At 47.5% G+C, this 19688-nt stretch overlaps 1 pseudogene; it reads right to left on the reverse strand.

Moving 5' to 3' along the window:
• LOC135542931 (receptor tyrosine-protein kinase erbB-4-like) overlaps window positions 1-19688 on the reverse strand; it is a 255714-nt pseudogene that overhangs the window by 191623 nt on the left and 44403 nt on the right.

Here is a 19688-nt window from a genome sequence, read left to right on the forward strand (position 1 = left end):
GGAGAGGGAGAGGTGAAGGATTGGAGGAAAACACTGAGACATAGTGATAGAAAGAAGAGAGATTGAAAGAGAGAGAGAGAGAGAGAGGAGGGAGGGAGGGAGGGGTGGACACAGGAGAGAACAGTGAGGATGAGCGGGCATTTGAGAGGAGACAGGAAGAGAAAGGAGAGAAATCCCACTTTCTATCTATTTCCTGGTGAGGTGGCTGGAATCAAAGACGTCACACTGATTTACTAGCAGAAGATGTCACCGGGCCCTGGATACTTTGAGGTCCTTCAGAGCCCTTTGTCACTGTAACCAGACTAGCTTTACTAAACAAGGTGGATCACTTATGTGAAGGGGATTTCTTTAACACTCCAGTGTGGCGTAGCGGTTTAAGGCATTGCATCTCAGTGCTTGAGGCGTCACTACAGACACCCTGGTTTGATTCCAGGCTGTATCTTCCGGCCGATGTAGACCGCCATTGTAAATAAGAATTTGTTCTTAACTGACTTTCCGAGTTAAATAAAGGTGAAGTAAAAATACAAACGCTGCCAAGTCATTATGAACTGATACAGAACAGGTGGTATCTGGTGAGTAGAGCTTGGCTGACTGTCCTATCCTGTCATCGTACTGTGTGGAGCTAAGCCCTCCTAAATTGTTGGCTTTGTTGACTTCACTAGCCTGTAAGGTGGTCATATTAGGACAGCATCACACATAGTTGTGTGTCAGAGTCACAAATTACTACGGATGTGTGATTCTGTCCTAATAAGGACACCATTGATGCATGATTCAGTCCTAATATGGACACCATACACACCATGGACAAACTATGCCATCCTAATATGGACACCATACACACCATGGATGCATGACGCTGTCCTTATATGGACACCATACACACCATGAAAGCATGAGTCTGTCCTAATATGGACACCATACACACCATGAAAGCATGATTCCGTCCTAATATGGACACCATACACACCATGGACAAACTATGCCATCCTAATATGGACACCATACACACCATGAAAGCATGAGTCTGTCCTAATATGGACACCATACACACCATGAAAGCATGAGTCTGTCCTAATATGGACACCATACACACCATGAAAGCATGATTCTGTCCTAATATGGGCAGCGTATTACCGCTGAGTCTCAGATCACCTCTCTTACTGATCCAGCTGAGGGTCTCCACTCTCCACTCTGCTCTCTTCCGGGGGACATACTCATAATGCCCAGAGCACAGCAGAGAAACGCAGGCTGATCCATGCCAAGAGAAAAGAACAAGGGCCAAAACCAATAGAACTACAATTTAAAAGATTCAAGGCTACAGTCTAGTGGTGAATACTGCATAATCAACCTATCCTTTCCTATCCATAAGGGAGAGACAGAGAGATATAGAGAGATGCGGATTCACGACATGGTGTGGGCAAAGGTGGTTCAATTCACCCAAAGTAATGATTCACCTGGACTCAGCCTCTTTATGTGTCTCATCCTCCCTGTGGTGAGCCATCATTCCAAGGCACGTCAGCAGGAGGGCTATCAGACAGCCTATAGGGAGGAGGTCAGAGACCTGGCCGTGTGCTGCCAGAACAAACACCTCTCCCTCAATGTGATCAAGACAAAGGAGATGATTGTGGACTATAGGAAAAGGAGGACCGAGCACTCCCCCATTCTCATTGATGTGGCTGCAGTGGAGCAGGTTGTGAGCTTCAAGTTCCTTGGTGTCCACATCATCAACAAACTAACATGGTCCAAGCACACCAAGACAGTCGTGAAGAGGGCACGACAAAACCTATTCCCCCTCAGGAGACTGAAAAGATTTGGCATGGGTCCTCAGATCCTCAAAAGGTTCTACAGCTGCACCATCAAGAGCATCCTGACTGGTTGCATCACTGCCTGGTATGGCAACTGCTCGGCCTCCGACAGCAAGGCACTACAGAGGGTAGTGAGTACGACCCAGTACATCACTGGGGCCAAGCTTCCTGCCATCCAGGACCTCTATACCAAGCAGTGTCAGAGGAAGGCCCTAAAAATTGTCAAAGACTCCAGCCACCCTATAGTCATAGACTGTTCTCTCTGCTACCGCATAGCAAGCGGTACCAGAGCACCAAGTCTAGGTCCAAGAGGCTTCTAAACAGCTTCTACCCCCAAGCCATAAGACTCCTGAACAGCTAATCAAATGGCTACCCAGACTATTTGCATTGCCCCCCCCCTCTTTTACGTGACTGCTGCTCTCTGTTATTATCTATGCATAGTCACTTTAACAACTCTACCTACATGTATATATTACGTTAATTACCTCGACTAACCGGTACCCCCTGTATTTTTCGTAGGTATTATTTTAAACTGCATTGTTGGTTAATTAAGGGCTTGTAAGTAAGCATTTCACTGTAAGGTCTCACCTGTTGTATTCAGCATTTCACTGTAAGGTCTCACCTGTTGTATTCGGCACATGTGACAAATACAATCTGATTTGATTTGATTATGACAGCAAAACTATTTTAAATAAAGTGTATTGTAATTAAAATAAAAGATTTTCTTCCTTAGAATTGTGATCATATCATACATACAGCGGTGCATCTAAAAACAAGTCTCTCACCGTTGCCGCCTGCTATAGACCACCTCTCTGCCCCCAGCTGTGCTCTGGACACCATATGTGAACTGATTGTCCTCCATCTATCTTCAGAGCTCGTGCTGCTAGGCGACCTAAACTGGAACATGCTTAACACCCCAGCCATTCTACAATCTAAACTTGATGCCCTCAATCTCACACAAATTATCAATGAACCTACCAGGTACCTCCCCAAAGCCTTAAACACAGGCACCCTCATAGATATCATCCTAACCAACTGGCCCTCTAAATACACCTCTGCTGTCTTCAACCAAGATCTCAGCGATCACTGCCTCATTGCCTGCATCCGTAATGGGTCAGCGGTCAAACGACCTCCACTCATCACTGTCAAACGCTCCCTGAAAAACGCCAGCGAGCAGGCCTTTCTAATCCACCTGGCCGGGGTATCCTGGAAGGATATTGATCTCATCCCGTCAGTAGAGGATGCCTGGATATAAATGCTTTCCTAACCATCTTAAATAAACATGCCCCATTCAAGAAATTTAGAACCAGGAACAGATATAGCCCTTGGTTCTCCCCAGACCTGACTGCCCTTAACCAACACAAAAACATCCTATGGCGTTCTGCATTAGCATCAAACAGCCACCGTGATATGCAGAAGGTCAGGGAAGCTAGAAACCATTATACACAGGCAGTTAGAAAAGCCAAGGCTAGCTTTTTCATGCAGAAATTTGCTTCCTGCAACACTAACTCAAAAAAGCTGGGACACTGTAAAGTCCATGGAGAATAAGAACACCTCCTCCCAGCTGCCCACTGCACTGAAGATAGGAAACACTGTCACCACTGATAAATCCACCATAATTGAGAATTTCAATAAGCATTTTTCTACGGCTGGCCATGCTTTCCACCTGGCTACTCCTACCCCGGTCAACAGCACTGCACCCCACAGCAACTCGCCCAAGCCTTCCCCATTTCTCCTTCGCCCAAATCCGTTCAGCTGATGTTATGAAAGAGCTGCAAAATCTGGACCCATAGAAAATCAGCCGGGCTAGACAATCTGGACCCTTTCTTTCTAAAATTATCTGCCGAAATTGTTGCCACCCCTATTACTAGCCTGTTCAACCTCTCTTTCGTGTCGTCTGAGATTCCCAAAGATTGGAAAGCAGCAGCGGTCATCCCCCTCTTCAAAGGGGGGGACACTCTTGAGCCAAACTGCTACAGACCTATATCTATCCTACCATGCCTTTCTAAGGTCTTCGAAAGCCAAGTCAACAAACAGATTACCGACCATTTCGAATCTCACCATACATTCTCTGCTATGCAATCTGGTTTCAGAGCTGGTCATGGGTGCACCTCAGCCACGCTCAAGGTCCTAAACGATATCTTAACCGCCATCGATAAAAAACATTACTGTGCAGCCGTATTCACTTTCGACTCTGTCAATCACCACATTCTCATCGGCAGACTCGACAGCCTTGGTTTCTCAAATGATTGCCTCGCCTGGTTCACCAACTACTTCTCTGATAGAGTTCAGTGTGTCAAATCGGAGGGTCTGCTGTCCGGACCTCTGGCAGGCTCTATGGGGGTGCCACAGGGTTCAATTCTTGGACCGACTCTCTTCTCTGTATACATCAATGAGGTCGCTCTTGCAGCTGGTGAGTCTCTGATCCACCTCTACGCAGCGACACCATTCTGTATACTTCTGGCCCTTCTTTGGACACTGTGTTAACAACCCTCCAGGCAAGCTTCAATGCCATACAACTCTCCTTCCGTGGCCTCCAATTGCTCTTAAATACAAGTAAAACTAAATGCATGCTCTTCAACCGATCTCTACCTGCACCTGCCCGCCTGCCCAACATCACTACTCTGGATGGCTCTGACTTAGAATACGTGGACAACTACAAATACTTAGGTGTCTGGTTAGACTGTAAACTCTCCTTCCAGACCCATATCAAACATCTCCAATCCAAAGTTAAATCTAGAATTGGCTTCCTATTTCGCAACAAAGCATCCTTCACTCATGCTGCCAAACATACCCTTGTAAAACTGACCATCCTACCAATCCTCAACTTTGGCGATGTCATTTACAAAATAGCCTCCAATACCCTACTCAACAAATTGGATGCAGTCTATCACAGTGCAATCCGTTTTGTCACCAAAGCCCCATATACTACCCACCATTGCGACCTGTACGCTCTCGTTGGCTGGCCCTCGCTTCATACTCGTCGCCAAACCCACTGGCTCCATGTCATCTACATGGCCAAATAACTACCTCTTTCCCTACTGTATTTAATTTATTTATTTATTTTGCTCCTTTGCACCCCATTATTTTTATTTCTACTTTGCCCATTCTTCCATTGCAAATCTACCATTCCAGTGTTTTACTTGCTATATTGTATTTACTTTGCCACCATGGCCTTTTTTTGCCTTTACCTCCCTTATCTCACCTCATTTGCTTACATCGTATATAGACTTGTTTATACTGTATTATTGACTGTATGTTTGTTTTACTCCATGTGTAACTCTGTGTCGTTGTATGTGTCGAACTGCTTTGCTTTATCTTGGCCAGGTCGCAATTGTAAATGAGAACTTGTTCTCAACTTGCCTACCTGGTTAAATAAAGGTGAAATAAAAAAATAAAAAAATACACACGTTTGTTGATTGTGAGAACCTTATTTTGAGACCAAGTTACAGACTACTGTAAGGCTCTTGCTCGCCTTTGAGAGAGCTGTCTGTGTTACGCATGAGTCTCACACTGCAGTCCATCTACCAAACAATACAATCTTATCTAAGCTTCTATGATGTAGGATAATGCAATGCCAACTGGTTATAAACAGACACCACTGACACTTAATAGACTGGTTATAACCAGACACCACTGACTCCTGACTTTATAGACTGCGTATAACAAAACACCTGACTTAATAGACTGGGTATAAGCAGACACCACAGACACATGACTTAATAGACTGGGTATAACCAGACACATGACTTAATAGACTGGGTATAACCAGATACATGACTTAATAGACTGGGTATAACCAGACAACTGACTTAATAGACTGGTTATAACCAGACACATGACTTAATAGACTGGGTATAACCAGACACCACAGACACCTGACTTAATAGACTGGGTATAACCAGACACCTGACTTATTAGACTGGTTATAACCAGACACCTGACTTATTACACTGGGTATAACCAGACACCTGACTTAATAGACTGGTTATAACCAGACAACTGACTTAATAGACTGGGTATAACCAGACACCTGACTTAATAGACTGGGTATAACCAGACACCACAGACACCTGACTTAATAGACTGGGTATAACCAGACACCTGACTTATTACACTGGGTATAACCAGACACCTGACTTATTAGACTGGGTATAACCAGACAACTGACTTAATAGACTGGTTATAACCAGACACCTGACTTAATAGACTGGGTATAACCAGACACCTGACTTAATAGACTGGTTATAACCAGACAACTGACTTAATAGACTGGGTATAACCAGACACTTGACTTATTACACTGGGTATAACCAGACACCTGACTTAATAGACTGGGTATAACCAGACACCTGACTTAATAGACTGGTTATAACCAGACACCTGACTTAATAGACTGGTTATAACCAGACACCTGACTTAATAGACTGGGTATAACCAGACACCTGACTTAATAGACTGGGTATAACCAGACACCTGACTTAATAGACTGGGTATAACCAGACACCTGACTTAATAGACTGGTTATAACCAGACAACTGACTTAATAGACTGGGTATAACCAGACACTTGACTTATTACACTGGGTATAACCAGACACCTGACTTAATAGACTGGGTATAACCAGACACCTGACTTAATAGACTGGGTATAACCAGACACCTGACTTAATAGACTGGTTATAACCAGACACATGACTTAATAGACTGGGTATAAAATCTATGGATTACTTTGGATTACTTTGATAAAGTTGGTTATAAATCTATCTCTGAATGTGCTAGAGTGACAAAAACAAGGCACACTGTAGGGATTGCAGACATGTGCTTTGCCAGTAGCTGTGACGTAAGGTTCAGCCAGGAGTTGATGGACAGTTGCAAGAGCGAATGAAACGGTAGGAGGGACAGCCCAGCTTCAAGTGGCATCAGATTTCACGTTCTATGTGAAACAGGCAGAAGAGATACACTCCTGTGTCCGTAAGAACCAGGGCTACTGATCAATGTAAGCCATTTCAATCTACGGTGTCTACAGATCGACCTATAAGTGGAAATGTCGGTCGGAACCGGTCCCAGAACCGTGCATGTCTATTAAATGAATATAGAATTCCATTCTTCTTTTTGATGCTTTATTGAGACAATACAGACACAGATGAAGAAGCTAGACTCAGGACCAAAGGCAGAGGCAGGGATTGAACCCCGGTCTCTGGGATGAGATACATTTGATAGCTCCAGGTGTGTGACAACTAGGCCACAGACGGCACAACTATCTTGAATTCACCTTGGCTACAGAACATGCCACGTCATGGGCCATTCGTTGTGACTCACAGTTCAAACTGCTGCATGAAACAACCTAGTATCCGAGCCGGCTACTCTGTCAACAGAAAAGTTAATTAACTGAAACATGAGCCATTTCATCTCCCTGCACAAAAGGGCGTCCGACTTCATTTGTCTAAATATTAAACTCGGGTGCAAAAAATGATATTAAAAGAGTGGGGTATTAAATTGACTTTAGCTGTGGGTGGGTGTAACGCTAGGAAACTCTCTGCTACATTCTCCTCCTTCCTTAACCCTCCACCTCCTCCCCATCCCTCCTCCCGCACTGTGGACCACTTTGTCTACCACTTCGAACAGAAGGTCGACAACATCCGCTTTCCATTTACTCCGTCTATTGAGTCCACTGGTCCCACTCACACAGAACTACCCTTCGCCTCGACCTCTTTCTCCCCTCTCTCTCCAGATGAAATCCTGTGACTAGTGATGTCCGGCCCCCTGACAACCTACCCACTCAACCCCTTTCCCTCTCCACTCTCTCTCCAGATGAAATCCTGTGACTAGTGATGTCCGGCCCCCTGACAACCTACCCACTCAACCCCTTTCCCTCTCCCCTCTCTCTCCAGATGAAATCCTGTGACTAGTGATGTCCGGCCCCCTGACAACCTACCCACTCAACCCCTTTCCCTCTCCCCTCTCTCTCCAGATGAAATCCTGTGACTAGTGATGTCCGGCCCCCTGACAACCTACCCACTCAACCCCTTTCCCTCTCCCCTCTCTCTCCAGATGAAATCCTGTGACTAGTGATGTCCGGCCCCCTGACAACCTACCCACTCAACCCCTTTCCCTCTCCCCTCTCTCTCCAGATGAAATCCTGTGACTAGTGATGTCCGGCCCCCTGACAACCTACCCACTCAACCCCTTTCCCTCTCCCCTCTCTCTCCAGATGAAATCCTGTGACTAGTGATGTCCGGCCCCCTGACAACCTACCCACTCAACCCCTTTCCCTCTTCCCTTCTTCAGACTATCTCTGGAGGTCTTTGCCTATTCCTCACTTCCCTCATCAACTCATCCCTGACTACTGGCTGTGTCCTCTCTGACTACTGGCTGTGTCCCCTCTGACCACTGACTGTGTCCCCTCTGACCACTGACTGTGTCCCCTCTGACCACTGGCTGCGTCTCCTCTGACCATTGGCTGCGTCCCCTCTGACCACTGACTGCGTCCCCTCTGACCACTGACTGTGTCCCCTCTGACTACTGACTGTGTCCCCTCTGACTACTGACTGTGTCCCCTCTGACTACTGACTGCATCCCCTCTGACTACTGACTGTGTCCCCTCTGACTACTGACTGCGTCCCCTCTGACCACTGACTGTGTCCCCTCTGACCACTGACTGTGTCCCCTCTGACTACTGACTGTGTCCCCTCTGACTACTGACTGTGTCCCCTCTGACCACTGGCTGCGTCCCCTCTGACCACTGACTGTGTCCCCTCTGACCACTGACTGTGTCCCCTCTGACTACTGACTGTGTCCCCTCTGACTACTGACTGTGTCCCCTCTGACCACTGGCTGCGTCCCCTCTGACCACTGACTGTGTCCCCTCTGACCACTGACTGTGTCCCCTCTGACTACTGACTGTGTCCCCTCTGACCACTGGCTGCGTCCCCTCTGACCACTGACTGTGTCCCCTCTGACCACTGACTGTGTCCCCTCTGACCACTGACTGTGTCCCCTCTGACCACTGGCTGTGTCCCCTCTGACCACTGACTGCGTCCCCTCTGACTGCGTCCCCTCTGACCACTGGCTGCGTCCCCTCTGACTACTGACTGCGTCCCCTACCCTCATCAAGATACCAACACACAAACCCTCTACAGACCTGTAATCCCTTCTTTATTTTCTTTCCAAACTCTGACCACCTTTCTCGCTATCACTCCCAGAATGACCTTCTTGACCCTAACCAGTCAGGCTTCAAGACTGGTCACTCAACCGAGACCGCTCTCCTCTGTGTCACGGATATTCTCCGCACTGCCAAAGCTGACTCCCTCTCTGTTCTCATCCTCCTAGATCTATCTGCTGCCTTGGACAACCGTGAACCATCAGATCCCCCTCTCAACCCTCTCAGGGCTGGGTGTCTCAGGCTCTGCACATTCTTGGACTGCATCATTGCTGGCGGGCCGCTCCACCAACTGACGTGGAGAGGATCTGTGTCTGCACCACATGCTCTCACTACTGGTGTCCCCCAGGACTTGGTTCTAGGCCCTCTCCTTTGCTCTCTATTCACTCGGCTCCGTCATATCTTCACATGGTCTCTCCTATCATTGTTATGTGTATGACACTCAACTACCTTCCCCCTTCTGAGACCCAGGTGGGGACTTGCATGTCTGCTTGGATATCAGGCCACCATCTCAAGCTCAACCTCGACAAGACAGAGATGCTCTTCCTCCCGAGGAAGGCCTGCCCACTCCAAGACCTCTCCATCATGGTTGACAAGTCAATGGTGTCCCCCTCCCAGAGTGCAAATAACCTTGGCGTAACCCTGGACAACACCCTGATGTTCTCTGCAAACATTAAAGCAGTGACTGCAAATTCATGCTCTAGAATATCTGCAGAGTATGACACTACCTCACACAGGAAGTGGTGCAGGTTCTAATCCAGGTACTTGTCATCTCCTGAACCCACCTGGTGTTCAACATTTCCAAATTCTCCCATGTCTCCCCCCTCTTCCGCACACTGGCTTCCAGTCAAAGTTCACATCCTCTACAAGACCATGGTGCTTGCCTACGGAGCAGCCAGGGGAACTGCCCCTCCCTACTTTCAAGCTAGGCTTAAACCCTACACCCCAAACCGAGCACTCTGTTCTGCCAGCTCCGGTCCAGTCCAAGCTCTTCTCTGTCCTGGCATCCCAACGGTGGAACCCCCTTCCCCCTGACGCTAGGACAGCAGACTCCCTGCCCATCATCCGAAGAAAAAAACGACTTGTCCTGATCTGTCCCACTGCCCCCATAACAAACATTATATAATAAATATCACCCTTGCCTTTCGTGAATTAACACTCACACTTGACCTTTAGCCTACTAGTGCTGATTTTTCTGATAGCTACTTTGTTAAGGAACATTTTACTTACTATGAGACTATGTGGTTGTCCCACCTAGCTACCTTAAGATGAATGCACTAACTATAAGTCCCTCTGCATAAGAGCATCTGCTAAACGAAAAACATTTTAAATGTCAAAATGTGTGAAGCGAAGGTTGAACACAACCATTTATTTTAAAAGAAATGTCAGAGGATTCTTCTATTCTATGACATTATAATACATTTTCTGTGTATTCTGATACTATTCCGCCACTTAGCAAAGCTGAAGATTCTACATTATTACAATTTGCTTGGTTTCGTAAAAGCACAATCCGTGACACCCACTGCTGTTCAATGGTAATTTGTACAGCCATTGGTTTTGAAGAGTATAAACACCTTATGGGCTTAAGCTGCCTTAGGCTATAATAACCTCATATTTAACTCTCTTTTAATGCTTTACAATATATTTATTTGTACACCTTTCATGAAAATATCTAGGACTGACAGTCTTTGCATCCATAGCTCAGGCAATGGATATGATAGTGGTATCATTCCCCAAGCACCATTCCTCAGCAAACCATGGAGAGGCCACAGTTACCATTCCCCCAGTCCCATCCCTCAGCAAACCATGGAGAGGCCAGAGTTATCATTCCCCCAGCCCCATCCCTCAGCAAACCATGGAGAGGCCAGAGTTATCATTCCCCCAGTCCCATCCCTCAGCAAACCATGGAGAGGCCAGAGTTATCATTCCCCAGTCCCATCCCTCAGCAAACCATGGAGAGGCCAGAGTTACCATTCCCCCAGTCCCATCCCTCAGCAAACCATGGAGAGGCCAGAGTTATCATTCCCCCAGCCCCATCCCTCAGCAAACCATGGAGAGGCCAGAGTTATCATTCCCCCAGTCCCATCCCTCAGCAAACCATGGAGAGGCCAGAGTTATCATTCCCCCAGTCCCATCCCTCAGCAAACCATGGAGAGGCCAGAGTTACCATTCCCCCAGCCCCATCCCTCAGCAAACCATGGAGAGGCCAGAGTTATCATTCCCCCAGTCCCATCCCTCAGCAAACCATGGAGAGGCCAGAGTTATCATTCCCCCAGCCCCATCCCTCAGCAAACCATGGAGAGGCCAGAGTTATCATTCCCCCAGCCCCATCCCTCAGCAAACCATGGAGAGGCCAGAGTTACCATTCCCCCAGCCCCATCCCTCAGCAAACCATGGAGAGGCCAGAGTTAACATTCCCCCAGTCCCATCCCTCAGCAAACCATGGAGAGGCCAGAGTTACCATTCCCCCAGCCCCATCCCTCAGCAAACCATGGAGAGGCCAGAGTTAACATTCCCCCAGCCCCATCTCTCAGCAAACCATGGAGAGGCCAGAGTTAACATTCCCCCAGTCCCATCCCTCAGCAAACCACAGAGGCCACAGTTACCATTCCCCCAGCCCCATCCCTCAGCAAACCATGGAGGCCACAGTTACCATTCCCCCAGTCCCATCCCTCAGCAAACCATGGAGGCCACAGTTACCATTCCCCCAGTCCCATCTCTCAGCAAACCATGGAGGCCACAGTTACCATTCCCCCAGTCCCATCCCTCAGCAAACCATGGAGGCCACAGTTTTGATTGAGATAGAACATAAGACCATGAGGAAATGTTTGAGAGATCAAGAGAAGAAGAGTGATGGACAGATGGAGAGAAAGACAGAAAAATAAGCAGGCTAGAGAGATAGAGAGAATGAGGAAGTGATAGAGAGATAGAGAGAAGGACAGAACAATAAGCAGGCTCAAGAGATAGAGAGAATGAGGAAGTGATAGAGAGATGGAGAGAAGGACAGAACAATAAGCAGGCTCAAGAGATAGAGAGAATGAGGAAGTGATAGAGAGATAGAGAGAAGGACAGAACAATAAGCAGGCTAGAGAGATAGAGAGAATGAGGAAGTGATAGAGAGATGGAGAGAAGGACAGAACAATAAGCAGGCTAGAGAGATAGAGAGAATGAGGAAGTGATAGAGAGATGGAGAGAAGGACAGAACAATAAGCAGGCTAGAGAGATAGAGAGAATGAGGAAGTGATAGAGAGATAGAGAGAAGGACAGAACAATAAGCAGGCTAGAGAGATAGAGAGAATGAGGAAGTGATAGAGAGATAGAGAGAAGGACAGAACAATAAGCAGGCTAGAGAGATAGAGAGAATGAGGAAGTGATAGAGAGATGGAGAGAAGGACAGAACAATAAGCAGGCTAGAGAGATAGAGAGAATGAGGAAGTGAGAGAGAGATGGAGAGAAGGACAGAACAATAAGCAGGCTAGAGAGATAGAGAGAATGAGGAAGTGATAGAGAGATAGAGAGAAGGACAGAACAATAAGCAGGCTAGAGAGATGGAGAGAATGAGGAAGTGAGAGAAATGGAAAGATGGTGTGACTGAGTCAGACAGGTGAGTTTAGAATAGTCTGCACTGGGCCCCTGACCTGTGAGGTTGCGAAGGCCCAGCTGTCTGAGGCCGTAGAAGCCGTCGCGGCGGTAGTTGAGGAAGATGGCCAGGGCGTAGCGTCCCTCGTAAAGCTTGGTGCCCCGCACGATGCGAAGGTTCTCCAGGGGCAGGGAGTCAAACTGGTTCAGAGCTACCAGCACATAGCCTGTCACCTCTCGGATAGACTAGAAGAAAGTGAGAGAGAGAGAGCGCGAGAGAGAGAGAACGAAAGAGCGAGAGAGAGAGAGAAACAGACAGAGAGAGAGCGAGAGAGAGCGTGGCAAAGTTAGAGAAATTTACAAAGGCAGGCTACTATTTATTGAAGTACAACTTCAACAGACGTCCGGATCTGTCCCCCCAACCTTCCTGTAGATCAACCTAGTCCTGATCTGTCCCCCCAACTTTCCTGTAGATCAACCTAGTCCTGATGTGTCCCCCCCCAACCTTCCTGTAGATCAACCTAGTCCTGATCTGTCCCCCCAACCTTCCTGTAGATCAACCTAGTCCTGATCTGTCCCCCCAACCTTCCTGTAGATCAACCTAGTCCTGATCTGTCCCCCCAACCTTCCTGTAGATCAACCTAGTCCTCATCTGTCCCCCAACCTTCCTGTAGATCAACCTAGTCTGGATCTGTCCCCCAACCTTCCTGTAGATCAACCTAGTCCTGATCTGTCCCCCAACCTTCCTGTAGATCAACCTAGTCCTCATCTGTCCCCCAACATTCCTGCAGATCAACCTAGTCCTCATCTGTCCCCCAACCTTCCTGTAGATCAACCTAGTCCTCATCTGTCCCCCAACCGTCCTGTAGATAAACCTAGTCCTGATCTGTCCCCCTAACCTTCCTGTAGATCAAACTAGTCCTCATCTGTCCCCCGAACCTTCCTGTAGATCAACCTAGTCCTCATCTGTCCCCCCAACCTTCCTGTAGATCAATCTAGTCCTGATCTGTCCCCCAACCTTCCTGTAGATCAACCTAGTCCTGATCTGTCCCCCAACCTTCCTGTAGATCAACCTAGTCCTGATCTGTCCCCCAACCTTCCTGTAGATCAACCTAGTCCTGATCTGTCCCCCAACCTTCCTGTAGATCAACCTAGTCCTCATCTGTCCCCCAACCTTCCTGCAGATCAACCTAGTCCTCATCTGTCCCCCAACCTTCCTGTAGATCAACCTAGTCCTCATCTGTCCCCCAACCTTCCTGTAGATCAACCTAGTCCTGATCTGTCCCCCCAACCTTCCTGTAGATCAACCTAGTCCTGATCTGTCCCCCCAACCTTCCTGTAGATCAACCTAGTCCTGATATGTCCCCCCCAACCTTCCTGTAGATCAACCTAGTCCTCATCTGTCCCCCAACCTTCCTGTAGATCAACCTAGTCCTGATCTGTCCCCACAACCTTCCTGTAGATCAACCTAGTCCTGATCTGTCCCCCCAACCTTCCTGTAGATCAACCTAGTCCTGATCTGTCCCCCAACCTTCCTGTAGATCAACCTAGTCCTGATCTTTCCCCCTACCTTCCTGTAGATCAACCTAGTCCTCATCTGTCCCCCAACCTTCCTGTAGATCAGCCTAGTCCTCATCTGTCCCCCAACCTTCCTGTAGATCAACCTAGTCCTGATCTGTCCCCCAACCTTCCTGTAGATCAACCTGGTCCTGATCTGTCCCCCAACCTTCCTGTAGATCAACCTAGTCCTGATCTGTCCCCCCAACCATCCTGTAGATCAACCTAGTCCTGATCTGTCCCCCCCAACCTTCCTGTAGATCAACCTAGTCCTCATCTGTCCACCCAACCTTCCTGTAGATCAACCTAGTCCTCATCTGTCCACCCAACCTTCCTGTAGATCAACCTGGTCCTGATCTGTCCCCCCAACCTTCCTGTAGATCAACCAAGTCCTCATCTGTCACCCAACCTTCCTGTAGATCAACCTAGTCCTCATCTGTCCCCCCAACCTTCCTGTATATCAACCTAGTCCTGATCTGTCCCCCCAACCTTCCTGTAGATCAACTTCGTCCTGATCTGTCCCCCCAACCTTCCTGTAGATCAACCTAGTCCTCATCTGTCACCCAACCTTCCTGTAGATCAAGCTAGTCCTCATCTGTCCCCCCAACCTTCCTGTATATCAACCTAGTCCTGATCTGTCCCCCCAACCTTCCTGTAGATCAACTTCGTCCTGATCTGTCCCCTCAACCTTCCTGTAGATCAACCGAGTCCTGATCTGTCCCCCAACCTTCCTGTAGATCAACCAAGTCCTCATCTGTCCCCCAACCTTCCTGTAGATCAACCTAGTCCTGATCTGTCCCCCCCAACCTTCCTGTAGATCAACCTGGTCCTGATCTGTCCCCCCAATGTTTGTTTGTTTACTTCATCTATCTTGCACATAAATGTGTATGTGTTGAACTGTTCAACAATATTTGCTTGTATAAGCCAGCATTGTGTACTGAGCTAAGAAAGGCATCTTGAATGATGGCTCATTGTTAATAAGTTGGTGGAGGATGTTTTTTAGAGCACTTCTTCAGACAGCAGCTTGTCCTCAGCTCAGGACTGCTGCTTAGAGAAGCCAGCTGAAAATAAAAACTTTGTCTACTTGTGCCAAGCAGTTTACTTGGGGGCTAGAAGGACGTCCAATCACAGAGCTGTAATAACACTGGGTGAGATAATGAGCTCTGGAGCCCTGCCGTCAATCATCCTGACAGCCAATCGCAAGCTCCCACATGCTATCATTACCGGGACCTGGGCTTCGTTCAGTCAGTGGGATGGCTTCACTTTGTGGAGGTGTGTGTGTGTCCATGTAAAAAGCAGGCGGCAGGTTATACTGGTCCCAGATCAGTCCCTATGCACCAGCTACCTCTCCCTGGGTCTCTGTGGTCATTAAAAATACATCTGACGCGCTGACACAGCACGTCAACTGACTGCTATCATCCGCACGCCAGACACGGTAACACAGTCGCTCGCTGCACTAGCCACCACTGGCAGTTCCAACCACAACACTACATTATAGGAGCCCGAATGGCCGACAATTTCTTATAGGATCCATATGGATGGCAGTGCATGCACAATATAGACTCATTTAATTGCTAAGTATCTCTAGAGAGGCTCTTACCATTTGATGGCTGAATTATTCAACGTTGTGGCTGGGGTTCTGGGCTCTCGGTAAATTTACTGAAGCACTTGTATTTTGTCAGTGGCCCCGCAGCACCGCGGCACAATTGATATTCAGTGATATAACGGAGGGGTTACATGACATTACTCATATAAGAATTCCTAATGGGGTCCGTATAGGAACGTGAAAAGTTGTTTGAAATGATAAGTTAGGGGGGGGAACGATCCGAGGCTATGGGATGATTATAAAGAGTGGTTTTAATGAGTAGAGACAGGTCAGTAATGATGTTGCTGATTGGTTAGGAGCGGGGTGGAGAGGAGCTGGTTGGATTGGTCTTGACCTGAGGGGAGACTCGGGGAGAGGGACAGCTATAAACAAGCCCTGGGTGTGTCTGAAATGGCACCTTACTCACTAATGCACTACTTTTGATCAGAGCCCTATATGGTCCATGTCCAAAGTAGTGCACTAAAGGAATTGGGTGACATTTTGGACACATGCCTGGCTGTATTTTCCCTTCCTGATGACAGCCAGGTTACCAAGCAGAGTAGCTTCATTCGGTCATTCAGTCATCAGTCATCAGTCAGTCAGTCAGTCAGTCATTCATTCAGTCTTCATTCAGTCAGTCAGTCTTAGTCAGTCAGTCATTCATGCAGTCCTTCAGTCAGTCATTCAGTCAGTCAGTCAGTCAGTCAGTCCGTAATTCATTCATTCAGCCAGTCAGTCAGTCAGTCAGTCAGTCAGTCATTCAGTTAGTCCGTAATTCATTCAGTCAGTCAGTCAGTCAGTCATTCAGTTAGTCCGTAATTCATTCATTCATTCAGTCAGTCAGTCAGTCAGTCAGTCAGTCATTCAGTTAGTCCGTAATTCATTCATTCATTCAGTCAGTCAGTCAGTCAGTCAGTCAGTCAGTTAGTCCGTAATTCATTCAGTCAGTCAGTCAGTCAGTCAGTCAGTCAGTATACATGGACTGCTCACTTTGGGCTTTATTGAAATACAATGTACAGAGGAGAAGAAAGAGGCGACAAAACACTGTTTTATTAGTGTGATTTTGATGCGTCAATCACTGGGAATGAAAACAAAAACACAAAGAATCTGAATCAATGCTGTTGGAGTGAGACGTTATTCATTCCTCCTTTGGAATGTTTTCCAATAACATTTCACATTACCAGGAATAAGTGTAAGAAGACCTTTTAATGCTCTCAAACTTCAACGTTTTCTCCTGAACATTCTGTCATTAGGTTATAGTCAAACTCAAACAACTATTCAACAACACTCACTACAAATCTGTGACTTTTTCATTCTCCGACAGAAGAAGTATGATTCCAACATTAGATTTTACTGTGGGGGCTTCGTGATGTGGTTCCCAAGAATGGTGAGGTGTGATGTTTCTCTTTCAGCGAGGGTGACCCCACACTAACCCTTGTGTTTGGTGCCCCGGGCCGGATATGATCCATCGTTGGCCCCGGCATCATTAGCTCGGCAGTAACATCCCTATGCCTGCCGAGGATGCTTCGCAGGGCCACAGGGACGTTGCTCTGCTCTAGACCTATCTGCAGGAGCCTCAGGCTGGCGGACGGCCCCAGCCCCGCTGCAGTGGTGATGGTGCCCCGTTCCCAGTGCCAGCCTCCGGGCACCGACGGCAAACCACGGAGAACCGACAGAGAATCGGTTCAAACTGTTGCTTAGCAATGCCTAGCAACACAAGGAGAGTCTTTCAGCACCAGCCACCAGTGGAGAGATGAGAGATGAGAGATGAGAGATGAGAGGGAGAGATGAGAGATGAGAGATGAGAGGGAGAGATGAGAGATGAGAGATGAGAGGGAGAGATGAGAGATGAGAGGGAGAGATGAGAGATGAGAGGGAGAGATGAGAGATGAGAGATGAGAGATGAGAGGAGAGATGAGAGATGAGAGATGAGAGATGAGAGATGAGAGGAGAGATGAGAGATGAGAGATGAGAGATGAGAGATGAGAGGGAGAGATGAGAGATGAGAGATGAGAGATGAGAGGAGAGATGAGAGATGAGAGGAGAGATGAGAGATGAGAGATGAGAGATGAGAGGAGAGATGAGAGGAGAGATGAGAGATGAGAGGAGAGATGAGAGATGAGAGGGAGAGATGAGAGGGAGAGATGAGAGATGAGAGATGAGAGATGAGAGATGAGAGGGAGAGATGAGAGATGAGAGGAGAGATGAGAGATGAGAGATGAGAGATGAGAGATGAGAGGAGAGATGAGAGATGAGAGATGAGAGATGAGAGGAGAGATGAGAGGGAGAGATGAGAGATGAGAGATGAGAGATGAGAGGGAGAGATGAGAGATGAGAGATGAGAGGGAGAGATGAGAGATGAGAGGAGAGATGAGAGATGAGAGATGAGAGGGAGAGATGAGAGATGAGAGGGAGAGATGAGAGATGAGAGATGATGAGATGAGAGGAGAGATGAGAGAGATGAGAGATGAGAGATGAGAGATGAGAGATGAGAGGAGAGATGAGAGATGAGAGGAGAGATGAGAGATGAGAGATGAGAGATGAGAGATGAGAGATGAGAGGGAGAGATGAGAGATGAGAGATGAGAGATGAGAGATGAGAGGAGAGATGAGAGATGAGAGGAGAGATGAGAGATGAGAGATGAGAGATGAGAGATGAGAGGGAGAGATGAGAGATGAGAGGAGAGATGAGAGATGAGAGGGAGAGATGAGAGATGAGAGATGAGAGATGAGAGATGAGAGGAGAGATGAGAGATGAGAGGGAGAGATGAGAGATGAGAGATGAGAGATGAGAGATGAGAGATGAGAGGAGAGATGAGAGATGAGAGATGAGAGGGAGAGATGAGAGGGAGAGATGAGAGATGAGAGGGAGAGATGAGAGATGAGAGGGAGAGATGAGAGATGAGAGATGAGAGATGAGAGGAGAGATGAGAGATGAGAGGGAGAGATGAGAGATGAGAGGGAGAGATGAGAGATGAGAGATGAGAGATGAGAGATGAGAGGGAGAGATGAGAGATGAGAGGGAGAGATGAGAGATGAGAGGGAGAGATGAGAGATGAGAGGGAGAGATGAGAGATGAGAGGAGAGATGAGAGATGAGGGAGAGATGAGAGATGAGAGATGAGAGATGAGAGATGAGAGGGAGAGATGAGAGGGAGAGATGAGAGATGAGAGATGAGAGATGAGAGATGAGAGGGAGAGATGAGAGATGAGAGATGAGAGGAGAGATGAGAGATGAGAGGGAGAGATGAGAGATGAGAGGGAGAGATGAGAGATGAGAGATGAGAGATGAGAGATGAGAGATGAGAGATGAGAGGGAGAGATGAGAGATGAGAGGAGAGATGAGAGATGAGAGATGAGAGATGAGAGATGAGAGGGAGAGATGAGAGATGAGAGGGAGAGATGAGAGATGAGAGATGAGAGATGAGAGATGAGAGGGAGAGATGAGAGATGAGAGATGAGAGATGAGAGATGAGAGATGAGAGGGAGAGATGAGAGATGAGAGATGAGAGGGAGAGATGAGAGGGAGAGATGAGAGATGAGAGATGAGAGAGAGATGAGAGATGAGAGATGAGAGGGAGAGATGAGAGATGAGAGGGAGAGATGAGAGATGAGAGATGAGAGATGAAGAAATACATGGAGGGATAATTCTGCTTTGTAATTTAGCTCATTCAATTAAACGATGAATACTTTGCTGTGTTTTTCGCCACCCTCTTTTGGATACATTTTTAAAACTTTGACACTATTTCATTTCCTTCTGCTCTTAAATTGCATTTAGAGAGCCACCGGATCAATATTTTCTGCGGGTGGAATAGAAGTAGCTTGCAGGAGGAGATGATGAGGAAAGGATGAAGAGAGACGAAGGTAGCAGGAGGAGAGGATGAAGAGAAAAGAAGGTAGCCGGGGGAGAGACTGAAGAGAGAAGAAGGTAGCAGGAGGAGAGGATGAAGAGAGAAGAAGGTAGCAGGAGGAGAGACTGAAAGAGAAGAATGTAGCAGGAGGA

The sequence above is a fragment of the Oncorhynchus masou genome, chromosome 7, assembly GCF_036934945.1.
Source record: "Oncorhynchus masou masou isolate Uvic2021 chromosome 7, UVic_Omas_1.1, whole genome shotgun sequence".
Classification (NCBI taxonomy): Eukaryota; Metazoa; Chordata; class Actinopteri; order Salmoniformes; family Salmonidae; genus Oncorhynchus; species Oncorhynchus masou.